Raw genomic sequence first — 13,724 nt, 5'->3', positions numbered from 1 at the left:
AATGATGGTTGTCAGGGTCTGGGTGGAAGGAGGAGCGGGAAGTTAATATTTGATGGGCAGTTTCAGTTTTGCAAGGTGAAAAGAGTTCTGAAGACTGGTTGCACAATAACGTGAATGTACTTACCGCTACTGAACTGCATGCATGGTTATGATGGTAAATTGTATCTTATGTGTATTTTACCACAATTAAAAGAGAAAATCCCAACATAGGAAAAAAAGAAAATCACACCTGAAATTTCATGGAAATGACTAGGGTGCCTTCCACAATAAGGTAGATTTTAACTGAACCAAATGTTCAAGTCTGCGCTAGTGCTCAGGGAAGTGTAGCGTGTGTCGGTTTTCACAGCATCTCCAACCAAAGGCACCCAAGAACCCAGGGGACATTCCACTCTCTTCTCAAACACAGAAGCAATCTGCAGAAAACAATCACAAGCAGGTAAAGCCGGTCACAGAAGCCCCCGTGTACGTGCCGGGCACAGGTTTGTACCTGTGCTTCATTCGTTGGTTTACTCTTCACTCTACAAACAGTTCCAGGCACAGGGCTGGAGAGATGCAGAGGAGCATGGGGTGCAGGCTCAGCCCGGAGCTCACAGCCCAGCAGGCCCAGCAAGCAAGAAGATGGGAGAGAGAACCAGAGAGAGGAGAGGCTGCGTCGCCTGTCGCCGGCTGTAGCAGCTGGAGAGGGGCAGGTAGAGAAAGGTCCTGTGCCTCTGGGCCTGTGCTGGGAGCTGGTTCCTGGGAGACCCTGGGCTGTGTGTTTCCCTCTGTAACCCCATCCCCTAGAACACAGCAGAGACCAGCAAATGTCGGCTTTCAACGTGTCAGAGCAGGTCTAATTTTACAGGAAGTGCAAGAGAGCAGCCAACCTCGGCCCAGGGGTGAGTTTCAAGTGCAGACTTCCGCCCAGCCTACCACTGGGTTCTGGGGGGCCATGCTGCCCATCTGGGACGCATTTGTTGATGGCCCCTGCACAGGCCCGTGTCTCTTCTAAGCCAGTGATGCATTATTTTCATTTCATTCATTCAGATTGAACACTAAGACTAAACGGGGCCCGATTTCTGACCAGCATCATCTCTCAGGCTTGCTCAGGAAAACGAAGTCTATTCACTACCCCCTGCTCCCCTGCGAGAGGCGCTGAGCTCCCCACGGCAGCAAGACGGGAGCTCTTAGGGTAAAGACTCATTTTATGTGGATCAGTGGCTGGCAATTGTAGGTGCTTAATAAATATTCAATCATAACCATCTTAATTACTGGATTACATCATGTCTGTCTTAGGGTAGGATATAAATAAATAATGCCATAATAATAATGAGGCTTTAACAGAAGGCTGCTCAGTTTGAGGCCCCACTACTACGCAGGCAGTTCTAATAAATTTGGGTGGATTTCATATTTCATGAAGACATATCGGCTCACAGCAGGTGAGCGTGTCTAAGGATGAGCCTTACTTCGTATTAACACAGGCAGAACACTTCCTGGTTCTCTGTTTTATGTCCCCTTGAGGCTTCATTCAACTCAACGTGGCACCCAGTTGTCTGAGTGTTCTAGGGTGTCCACAGGCAGTGTCTGGGAGGAGAGAGGGGCTGGGTTTTACAGGGCCCACACGCCACTGGTGAGACAGGTTAGCCTTGTGATCCAACATACCTCTCAATGCCCCCAAAGCCATGCCCTTCTTAGCATGGAGCTGCAAACGGGAGGTCTTCCTGAGGGCAGGCTCTGTAAATGAGTGGAGGGGGCAGCAGTCAGCAGGAGTGTGTGGGCCCTCTCCATAGGGGTGGCCACGCTCAGCTCCAGCCCCTGGCCCCACATAGGAATGCCAGCCTGTGGTGCCCAATCTCCCATTAAAAAGAGCCAGAAATACACCTAGCACCACAAACGTCTGCTGATTTTTAAATGCTGCTAGTCAATCCAAATTCTTTTAGAACAAAACCCACCTGTGGCTTTTGGGGCCACATCTGGCCCTGAGCAACATCGGCATCCAGAGCTGCGGTTCTGGGGCGTGCAAGCCAAGGTGCTTGGCCCTTCTGCCAAGGCCAGGAGCGGGCAAGGGTGGGAAGGCCCCTGGCCTAGGAGTGGGGCGCCCAGGGGCAGGCACCAGTTCTATTAATGATGGGACTCACCATGTGACTTCTCCAAGCCCCTGCTCCCTCTGCTGGAAAGTGGAGGGTGACGAGGCTGCTGGGGCTGTGCTGGGAGCCAGGGTGCAACACAGTGATGGGAAGCCCCACCCAGCGGGTGCCCTTGGAAGTCCTGTGAAAGCCTCGCAGGTCCCTGAACTCTGGCCGCTGGAAGCCCCTGGAAGCAGAGCTAGTCTTGGGGAATTCAGACCTAAATGTAGGATATCAACCCTAGGAGGGAGATGGTGACCTGCTAAGCTACTTATCTGACGCATAATCTACCCCTACCTTGCACGGTGCCTGAGCCAGACCCAAGCCCACTGCGGGTATCTACTTCCCACTTTGTGCTCTGACACTGGACGGGAGAAACAGAGAAAGCTCCTCTGGCAGAGCCGAGGTGTGTGGCCAGGGCAGCCTTGACCTGCTCCCTTTCCCAGCTGGAAGCCCACAGCCCTGAGGGAATGAAAGGCATGTGAGCTGGACAGCCCCGTTCTGCACCTGAGTACCCCCACCTCCCTCCTGGGGCCTGGGGTGAAACTTTGAAGCAAAGGCAGTGCCCATAAAGGGACCTTTGGACCTGCAAGCCTCTAGGAAGCACCCCTTCCCCCAGACGTGGTCACCAGGCCACTGCACTGGCCACCGGGGAGTGACCAGTGACCAGCCCTTGGGACAAAGTAGACAGCTCTGGGCTCTCTAGAGAAACTTCACCTGCACTGGGTACTCTCAGCCCCACCCTCCCATTCATCCAGTCTAGGGACGTGAACATCCAGTGAAATGAACCACTCAGGTTCACGTGGCTCCTGCAGGAAAAGCCGCAGGGAGCTATGTGGGGTGGGGGAACGGAGAGGGTCTTCTGACAAAAGCAGGAGCAGCTTTTCTTTACCTTGTCGCAAGTCACCTCAAAGAAAAATGCATTATTATTTTTTCAAATGAAAAACCAACACACATACATATAATTCTGCTTACAAAACAATATTTGTTGGTTGTAGATATCTTTTTATCTAATGCCTGGCAACGTAGTATTTGAGACTTTCTAACATATACATTTTCACATTTTTTTCTTTACATGAATATACATGCTATTACATTGATGTATGAACTCCGTTTTACTTAGCTGCTTAACAATCTATCATAAATATTTCTTCCTATTTTAATGTTCTAATTTGTAAGGGCAGCAATAGGCAAAGAACCTCCGAAGCCGGATGTTTGTTTCTGATGTTTTGCATGCTTGCCAATATTTGTAGAGATGTTGGCCTCCCTGAAGCCACTTTATATCAGATAACCCTAAGTGAGGTTACCAGACAGACTGGAGTCTGCGGGACGAGCCAGGCAGGCCCAGGTGCCACCTCCTCTGCCGCATGGCCTCAGGGACAGTCTCAGATCTCACCCTGGCACCGCCCACATTCTCCCTGAGCCACGTCTCTCCTTCCCCCAAGCTCCCATCTCCCCATCAGCTCGCTCAGACCCTCTCTTTCCGTCCTCTACTATTATCACACCTAAAACATTAGAAGTGATTCCTTAATGTCATCGCATACCCAGGCAGTATTCAAATTTCCTGAGTTGTCTTGTGTTTGCTGTGGACAGTTTGCTGGAATCAGGATGCAAAAGGGTCTATACATGGCATTTGGTCAACATGTCTCTAGTGCCTTAATCTGTAGGTCCCGTCTGCCTTGTTTTCAACAACTTACTGGTTGTAGAATCTGGCCTCCCGTCCTGCAGTCTTCTCGCATGGGGTTTTGCTGATTGCTCCCTGGTGGTGTCATTCAACAGTTTCCTCTCCTCCTGCTGTTCCTGTGGTGTGGTGGTTAAATACAGCTCTCGAAGCTTATTCTGGTTGAGGTTTGGTGTTCAGGCAAGAATACCCTCTGCATATTTTCACAGACAGCCCGTTGACAATCATCATCACGGGTTTGAAAAATTATATTTTAGTTCCACTCTGCCTGCTTCATTTTTTAGAAAAACATTCCTTCTCCCGTCACTTGGTACCTTGGACTACGTGGTACAGTTCATGGTGGGGGCAGCGGGGGAGGGCAGTCAGGCTAAGTCCCCAACCCTGTCCCAGAGGGACCACAGAGGGTTGTTTGAGCTACTGAGTCTTTTTTCCAGTATCATTATGAACTCATGGGTTTAAATATATTTAATGTGTTTTTTGTTCATTGCAGTTTTTATTTTTACTGATGTACAAACTGTTCCATCTGCTGCTAGTAGGAGCCTCTTCAAGTCATCCCCTTAGTCTTTTAATACGATCCCAGGAGTTTTTAATAGCTGCCTGTCTTACTGGTATGACTCTCACACATTTTCTGTTCTTTTTAATGAGAAATGTTATTTAGAGACAAAAATCTTGGTAGACTGTGATGTTCACTGCTGGGGTGTTGTTTATTGTTTCCAGATATTGGCAGTTAGAAAATACTTTTCTTTTTTAAAAGAAAGTAATCAAGAGTTTATATTGATATTCAAAGACAGGAGTGCAGAGTTTTATTTAACATTTTGATTTTATAGTTTGTGTCTCTTTTCTCTAATCCTCAAAAAAAAAAAAAACTAATCTGATACTAAAAAAAAAGTCTTGCTTTCTAATGTCATTAATGTGCCTACTAATTTGCTTTATATCTATCTATCTATATACCTGAAGACAGTTTAAGATTGTATTTTCCATTTAATTTTGTGTTAGGGCATTTCTCCATGATTGATATTAAATGACTGCATTTTAAAACCATTTGACAGAATTCCTCTACAAAATTATGTTACCTACACATTAAGTTCATTTGTTTTCTTTTGCTCTCAATTTTTAAGAACTGCCTTTAAAAAAAAAAAGTTTGATTTAATTTTGTTTTAAAATTCTGTAAGGTACTTACACAGGTCCAAGTCAAATTTACCCAAAAAAGGGTAGATTCAGAGAAGACTAGCTCCTATTCCTAGTCCCACCAGTCTGTTCTCTCCCTTCCTCATAGGTAACAATTTTTTTGTTTATTCTATTGTTTTCTTTTAATATAAGCAAATACATATACATATATATTCACCTGCAGCCTCTCCTTCTTAAGTAAATGGTAAACATAACGTACCCATGTTTCTTCCTCTTGTCCTGGGAATTACTCCCGGCAAGGACAGCGAGATGCCCTTGTTCCTGTGCACAGCTGCGTGGTACTCCGTGGTGAGGAGGGTCTTGGTCCTCTACCCTCCGCCTCCTCAGCCCCAAGCTCCCAAGGTTTCAGCCATCGCAGACCTGCTATTTCCCTCCAGCCCAACCAAGGCGTCAGAACCATGACAAAATGACTTCACTAGCCTGTTACACTACCCTGTGTTTCTACCTGTGCCAAACTCTTATATCATCTCATTTAATGTCTGCAACAGTCGTACAACGTAGGTACCAAATTGAGGTTTAGAGAAATCAAGTCATATGCCCAATGTTGCACAGCTGGTGTGGTGTAGATCTGGGAGTGGAACCCTTATATCTCTAAGGCCAAAATCCACCACCTCAGCTGCCCAGCTGCAGACTCCCCTGGCTGTGCCTCCAGAGTCCCGTGTGGTTCTGCTCAGCATCACACAGGTGGGAGTGGGAAAGGAGGCTGGATCTACCTGCCACCTGTGACCCATATCCGAAGGCTTCTTGGAGGCAACACCTCAGAGAGGAGGCAGGGCAGGACGGGAACCTACCTGAGCTGGGGGCCAGGATCCCTGAATCCCTGTTCCTTCTTCTGTGATCTGGGGCCATTTGTTTAACCCCCTGAGCCTCCGCTGTCTTGCCTGTGTACCACTGCAGAGATGTAGTGAGGAAAAAGAGATTACAAATGAGAAGGCACCTAGCAGTGCCTGGTGTACAGTAAAGGCTCGGTGAGTACCTGTGGAGTCACGCTGATGGGGAAAGTGCTCTCGAGCAGCAGCTCCCAGTAGAGGATCCGTGGCAAGCGTGGAAGCGTGCAGTGGGTGCAGCTTGTCCAGCGTCAGGGGCTCTTTCTTCTCTAAGTGCACTCCCCGGACTAGCAGCATCAAATCATCTGGGGACTTGTTAGAAACTCACATGCTCGGGGCCCACCCAGGACCTACTGACACAGAAACTCTGAGGGAGGGTCCCAGCAGTCAGTGTTTGCACCCTCCAGGGGGGTTGAGAACCACTGCCCTGAGATTAGCCCAGTACTCTGAGGCCATAGAGGCAGGGCAAGTGGCAAGGTGGTAAGAAGCCCCATGAACCCATGAACAAGATGCAAGATGGTCTCGCCACTGCAGACAGAGCTGCCATACGATCCAGCACTCCCACTCTGGGTATGTACCCAAAGGAATGGAAGTCATCGTGTTGAAGGGACACCTGCACTCCCATGTTCATCATAGCTGTATTTATAACAGCCAAATATGGAACCAACCTAAGTATCCTTCAACGGATGACTGGATAAAGAAAAATGTGGTGTATATACACCATGGAATACTACTCAGCCATAAAAAAGAATGAAATTCTGCCATTCACGGCAACATGGATGAGCTTAGAGAAAATGATGTTAAGTGAAATAAGCCAGGCACAGAAAGAGAAATACCACATGTCCTCACTCATAAGTGGGAGCAAAGAAAGAAAGAAAAGGAAGGAAGAAGGAAGGAAGGAAGGAAGGAAGGAAGGAAGGAAGGAAGGAAGGAAGGAAGGAAGGAAGGAAGGAAGGAAGGAAGGAAGGAAGGAAGGAGGGAGAGAGAGAATCACAATAATATGTTGAACTTTCAGAAAGAGAGAACAAACCCAAGGACACTAGAGATAGTAGGGAGGGACGGAGGCGGGTGGGGAGTTATTGGCCAGGTAAGGGGCATAAAGAATAATTAGGATTTGTAATTATGAACATGCTAATAAAAATATAGAAATTAAAAAAATCAGGTATATTAGTAAGTCCACCTAATTGATTGTTTGTTCTTAGATAATGTATGGATGCTAAATGAACAAAATATGGAAATTAGGGGCAAGAGAAGAAGATCACAGCTTGGAAAATTCTTAAACTGCCTAATAGTCCCCAAATGAACAAGGAAAGAGTAGAAATCCTTCATCTTTGAGATAATGACAAATGGAAACCAACTAGAAAATGTACTGAAAATGTACATAAAAAATTTTAAATTAAAAAAAAAAAGCAGCAGCAAGATGATCTCTGTCCATGACTGTGCCATGCAGGATGGAAAAAGAGTGGCATGACAGAGGTCAACTGGACCCGGTGGTGAGGGTCTCTAGACGGGACGGCCAGCAAAGTTCTGAGGAGGTGACACTTGAGCTGAGGTTTGAATGGCGAGAAGGAAGTAGCGGTGGAAAGACGGGAGGCAGAGTGCTCCAAGCAGGGAGGCAGCAGGTGCAAGGGCCCCGCAGCCGGATGGAGCTGCATGCAGGAAGAGTGCAGGGCGCCAGCAAGGCTGGAGCCAGTGACCCTTACCTTGGTCCACCTCAGAAGGTAAAACAACCCTGCTCCCCTGCACTCGAAGTGGGTGCAGGACAGCAGGACAGTGGCCTTCCTCTCCCCGTTGCTGCTACAGAGAAGAGAGCAGGTAAAGGCTGGGGTGCAGGGCAGCGAGAGTGCAGTTTGGATAAGGGATACTCACCCTGCACACGCTGTGCGTAAGATAACTAACGTGGCAGCCCGCTTCTAGTAGGCACTTGAAAAATGGTAATGCTTACCATTTTTTTTTTTTTCATTAGCAGGAAGCTTAATTTCTTAGGGCCAATACTTTACAGAGAATGGTAGAAGCAAATGGGAGCAATAATGCCAGTGATCTAGGAACACAGTTGCCAAACTCCTGTTCAGCATCTCAATTCAGAGCACCAGCCGATGGAGAAACTGAGACCCTGTCACCATGAGCACCTCAGCCCTGATCCCAGGACAGGTGTGGCCTGATGGGAGTAGTGGGACAATGAGACGGACGATCCACTACCAGGAGAAGAGTGAGCCCAGCACTGTACAATGCACATGGAGCTGGGCAGTTGGGGACAATAACCATCCAGCCTGCAAAGCTGAAGCTATTCACTGCCCAGCCCTTTACAAAAAAAGCCCGTCGATCCCTGCTCTAGACAGTATCTCCTCCTAACTCTGGATTCCCACATCCCTCCGAGTGGAGAGATGAGACCCACAGGGAGGCAGACTTCCCAGGCGGCTTCATTCATGTTCAGTAGTATCTTAACAAACTGGATTTACTTCATCTCCCAGTACAGGTTCTGTTTCTTTTGTTAAGCCTTTCAATGTAAAGCCCTGAGCAAAGAATCCTAAAGGAAAGGCCTTAAGGAGAAGCCCCTGGCCAGGGTGGCCCTCAGTTGACTGTGACAGTTGCCATCCCAGTGCCAGACTGATCAGACTCAGAGAACAGCAGCCCTGTGCAAAGGGCCTCAGCAACCTGGGTCTGCAAGCTGCTTTCAAGCTGAGCTACAAACAGGGCTCTCCCCGCATGCACCCAGCCCTCTGAGCTAGGCATTAGCTGGGTACATAGGCAAACTCCTTCCACACAGGCACCAACCCAGTGCTCCTGAAGGAGGGGTCCAACTTCTCAGGCCCCTCTCCAGGTGAGCAGCCCAGCTGGGCATGAGCCCCAGAAGCACCCTCCTCCAGTGATGTACCATCTTGCTGTCTGCCCTGGGGACCTGTTTGCACTGTGCATTGCTGGGCACAGAATCCCCACAGTTCCCACGGCAATCTGGAGGCTAAGGAGATGCCCTGCCAGACTTTGCTCTCTCACCAGGGAGAGGCAAGGAGAGCAGATGGGCAGAAGGAGGCGCATCCAGAACTTGGGCTGGTGCAGTGGTTAGCAGCTAGCAGGCGCAATGAAGATGGCTGGACAGGCAGGTGGACAAACCCTTGTCCGCATCCTCAGAGCCACTGGTGGCTACGAGGCATCCTGGGAACCTCCACAAGCCTCAGTTTCCTCATCTGTAAAGAGGAAGCATTAACTGCCATCACACAGCAACAGAGTGAGTATTTAGTGGAACAAAGCACAGAAGGCATTTTCCTGGGCAAGTAATGTGTGCTCACCAATATTGGTTCCCTTATCACGTCTTTCCCCAGCTCCCTGACAGGTAGAACAAAACAGTGCCGGGACCTAAGATCAAGAGTGTACAGTGTGCAGGCTCGTTCACATTAGGACTTAGAGCAGTGCAGGGCACAGGGTAAGCATTCTAGAGGTGGCGGATAGCACTTTCATTTTGTTATCATTATCATTAAACCAGGAAAATGCACCAACCTCCTCAAGAAGTTTATGGAAATGACTCCTAAAGAGATCTGGACACTAGTGAAGAAATGTCCCCTGACAAGAAGTCGCATATAAACAGGTCACAAGGCTGGAAGAATCAGGTGAGTCGCCTCATGTTATTTGCAGGGATGTGAGTTTCAAATACCCAGACCCAGAAACTGGCCTGAAGTACCTGTTCTGCATCACCCTCATCACCAGCCTTTGAACATTTCTAATTAATACAGACACAGAGCAGATTAAACTTGCTGCAAAATTAAGTTATTGGTCACCATGCAAGTCCAGGATATAGCTAGATCATTTTTACCCACACCTTTGGCAGATGCGCCACCTGACAATGTTCCAGAGGCCCTGCGGAGAGCTGGGACACCACAGCACGCCGCCTGAGGACAGCTTTATTTATGCTCTTGCAGAATGTACAAGCTGGCCTTGTTTTTCTGGACAACAGGGAGCATGCTGGCTCGCATAGCGTCCATGATTCTACATTTAGAATTGTGTCTTCATTCACATTCTTTCCATGCAGCGCATGGCTCCTAGACTGGAAGACAGTGGTCACTCTGCCTGGGCCAGTCCCCTGGAAAGATGCCAACTCTGGGCCATGCAGACCCTGAGTTCTCGATCTAGAGCTCAGGCTGAGTTCTCTGGCTGTGCTGTTTGCTGGGCATGGTCTGCACCAGTGCACCCAGTGCACCCACCATAACTGGCACAGATGTAGGGGTCCATGGCATGGAGCAGGTGGAGGCATTTTCCAGGTGAAATCAGATTCTGCAGCAGTCAGCTGTGCTCAGGCTAGCTGGATGGAACCTCGGGCCAAGCTCTGAGGACTGCCTGCTCCCAGGACAGGCTCTCGCTGGGTCAACTGTTTATATGGTTAAGCCATCCTGCTGACGTCACTGACAAAGCTGCCTGCCCCTGCCCAGCCCCCTGAATGTTGCCCTGGTTATCCTCGAGGTTTTTTTCTTAATCAGCTGCTTCAAGCAAACACCATCAGCTCCCACTGTGGAGCAAAGCTCACTGTTTCTAAGATCCTAAACAAGACATGAGGTCATGTTCCCCACCTGTGAAGAATTAACTGAATTGGTTCAGCTCCTGTTATTCACACCCCAAAGCAAGTTCCTCCATGAAATGAGGTTTAGTAACGCAACATTTCCTGACATCTGGGACAAAATGATTTGAGTCAAACACAGATGACACATGAACTGGCTATAAATTTGTTTCAGTGTGTAATGAGAAAAAAAATTAGCTAATATATTAAATCCATGATTTTTCAGGTGTTATTTATTATAAATCCTATTCGGAAAAAAGTAAGCTGATTTTAAAACTGTAAAAGAAAATAGTAAGTAAATGATGACACAGATGGTCGAGGATATGGCAAAAATCATGAAAAACATAAATAAATAAATGACTAGTATTTGAGAAGCTTTGCGATACATGAGCTCCTTTGGCCCTCAACCCCACAAGCCACAGATACTCTCTCCACCTTAGAGATGGGTAAACTAAGGCTCAGAGAGGTTAAGTGATTCTGCTGGTGTCAAACAGCTAAGAAATGATGAAACCAGGGCTTCAAATCCTGTGTATTTTTTTTTTCCGCGGCTGGTCGGTATGAGAATCTAAACCCTTGACCTTGGTGTTATAACACCGTGCTTTAACCAACTGAGCTAACCAGCCAGCCCTCCTGTGTATATTTTTTTTAATGTTGCCTCACGTCTCAAGTTGATCTGCCAGGTTGGCTGGTGGTTGTTTTGGGGAGGTAGGCGAGGTGGGGAAAAATGGGGGGGTCACTTTGTGCCTCCCTCGAACCACCTCTGAGTGCTGAGCAGTGAGCAGGAGGCCCGGCAGCCAGGTCCTGAAGTTCTCAGGGCAAGAGGCAAGTCGCGCAGCTCTGGGAGCAGGAGGGTCTGTGTGCTCCTGCTGGTTAGGGTCAGTCTGCAGGGCAGGAGGAACTTTCTTTCTGACTTGTTGGAACACGAGTACACAGATCCAGGTGCCGTGACCTTGGCCACCAGCAGGTTCAAGTCTAGAGTTGGTGCCAGGCCCTGAGGTGGGGCTGGTAAAGAGGCGACTACCCTGGAGGAGCCCACGGGGGCGAGAGCAGCCCGTAAATAGACCCAGAGGCATGAGGGCACTTCAAAAAGTTCGTGGAAAGATTCACATTATCTTTTAATTCTATCTTTCCACGGACATTTTGAAGTGCTTTCATCCAGTTCTCTGCAGACATCCAGGGGCTTTGAGCACCACGCAGAGTAGCGTACCAGGTGGGGACCTGTCACCTCTGCCTTCTCAGGCCACAAGGCAGGGCAAAGGAGTATGAGAAAGGGCTCCTGGGAAGAAAGAAAAAAACTCTGCATGAAATCCTGGCAGTGAGCAGACTCTCACAGGGCCAGCTTGGGCAGGGTACAGAGGGCCACCCAGGAGCTGGTACAGTGGGTGGAAGTAGTTTGGGGTCTGCAGGCAGTGTGAGGAGCAGGTGACCCCAGGCCAAGACAGAAAGCAGCCCCTGGGAAGGCAGGTGTGACCCTGTCTTGGGTCATGGAGGGGCCGGCGCCTCCCAGAGACAGAGAGGAGAGCCCTGGCCTGGCAGAATGTGGCCTGGACGCTGGCACTCGGGCCTTGCCAACCACTGGGCGTGCCGTGGCCGAGCTCACTGAGTGGACACTTTACCTTGCTTCTTCCCCAATTATTTCATATCCTTCTCCCGCTCTCACCCTGAAGCCCAGCCCAGCCTTCCCCCAGCCCGCAGCTGAGCATATTATTTTGCTCCAAAAGCACGGCAGCGGGGCGCTTACTCGAGGAATGCAGGCCGTGGCGGGTGATGATGAAACGGGCTATTTCTGCCCCGGGACATCAGCAGCCTCCAGCACCGGTTCCAAGACACAAGCTCTCCTGCTTTTAATGTTTCCCTAAACAAATGCTTCCCTTCCCACCTTGGGATATTTTTATTTGACTCTAGGTGCTGGAATAGCTTTAGAAATCGTCCTGGGTTGAAGTTGGAATCGTGGTTAGGGCCCAGCAATTTCTCACTCCCCAAGTTATCTATTACTCGTGGCTGATCTGGATGTAAAAATAGCCGCTGAGGCCGTTTGTTTAATCTGACTGTTACTTGACACCAGGCGGGTGTTGCAGGGTGACTGCACCACTTGGTTCCCCCGGCTGGCTCACTATGTAGGCAAGCTCCTCGGCCTTCCAGAGGCTGGCCGGCTCCTGGTCGCCGACTTTCCCCAGGTGGGCAGGCTGGTGAGAAACAGGAGGTTTGGGTGTTGAATCCACTCTGCTCTCATCCCTGGGCGGCCCGGCTAAAGAGAGGAGACGGAGTTCTGGCTGCTGGGCCCAGTGGGCTGCTGGAAGAGTTGGGTCCCTCCTGTTCCTGGGGAGGCCCGGAGAGAAAGCACTGGGACACGCAGTCAGCAGAAGGTACAGTCCACACACTTGTCCAGCTCCTTGGCTCAGGCAGGGAGGCTCAAGCCCAGGCAAAGGGGGCATTCGCTCTGGGCCAGTGGTGTGTTGGGGATGTCGTTTGGTGCCAGGGTCCTGTGCAGGGTGGTGTGTGGGTGGCAAGGACACATGGGGTGGTGAGGTCCTCAGAGTGCTGGATGTGCCACAGGGCCATGTACAGAGGATGTGGTACATATATGTGTAACTCTGTCTTTGCGTGTCATCCAAGTGAGCGAGTGCCTGTGGATGTGCCCAGGTCCGTGTTGCCAAATGGGGGGGATCCTCGTAGTCACAGGTTTTATGGTAGTGGAGTTGGAGGAGCTGGCCCTCCTGTCTCCCCGTGCTGGGCCAGACTGGGTCATATCAGCGGATACAAAGAGCAAAATTGGTTATTGGGACAGTCTGGCCTGTGGACTCTGTGAACACGTGTGTCCCCAACACAAAGCCCTCCAGAGACTGCCCGTTCTCGCACTCTCTGGGGGGTCCCAACCAGACTTCTGCAGGGCAGGTTTGGCCAAATCTAAAACCATCTTTTTTTTTTTTTCTCTCTCTCTCATGGAGGAAAATTGATTGTTGACAAGAGTCCTATTTAATATGTATGAAAAGCTAGATAGCCTTAAGAAATATTATGATTTAGGACTTTAAAATACCCCCATAAGTATAGGAATCCTGGAGAGCAGATTAAACAAATGCGCATGTTAAATGAAGTTAAATGAAGTTCCATTTTCCAGCATTTTAGTTCCCTTTACAGCAGCCGTTGATAAACTACAGCCTGCGGGCTGGGGACCCAGTTTTGTAAATAAAGTTTTATTGGCACGTGGCCATGCTCACTCATTTGCATATTGTCTATGGCTGCTCTCACACTGTATCAGAAGACACCCTATGGCCTACAAAGCTGAAAACACCATGTGGCCCTTTACAGAAATAGTTTACTGATCCCTGTGGTACAACACTTCATGAGATGGGTCAACTTAGTAGGGGAAGAAAAGG

General features: G+C 49.1%; 1 protein-coding gene across 4 annotated transcripts in view; it reads left to right on the top strand.

The window, feature by feature from the left end:
• Positions 1-13,724, top strand: part of C2H10orf71 (chromosome 2 C10orf71 homolog) — a 52,603-nt gene that overhangs the window by 14,690 nt on the left and 24,189 nt on the right. The window contains exon 2 of one of the 4 annotated variants that reach the window (XM_063087845.1): positions 9,283-9,406. The exons of 1 other annotated variant lie outside the window; for it this stretch is intronic. The gene's annotated coding sequence lies outside the window, so the exon portion shown is untranslated. Of the gene's footprint in view, positions 1-9,282; positions 9,407-12,432; positions 12,714-13,724 lie in introns of those variants that run through there. 2 more of the 4 variants (XM_063087844.1, XM_063087847.1) reach the window with 2 other exon arrangements.

The sequence above is a fragment of the Cynocephalus volans genome, chromosome 2, assembly GCF_027409185.1.
Source record: "Cynocephalus volans isolate mCynVol1 chromosome 2, mCynVol1.pri, whole genome shotgun sequence".
In the NCBI taxonomy this organism is placed as follows: Eukaryota; Metazoa; Chordata; class Mammalia; order Dermoptera; family Cynocephalidae; genus Cynocephalus; species Cynocephalus volans.
The sequence above is the reverse complement of the archived record's forward strand: the minus strand, read 5'-3'. Positions and strand labels throughout refer to the sequence as shown.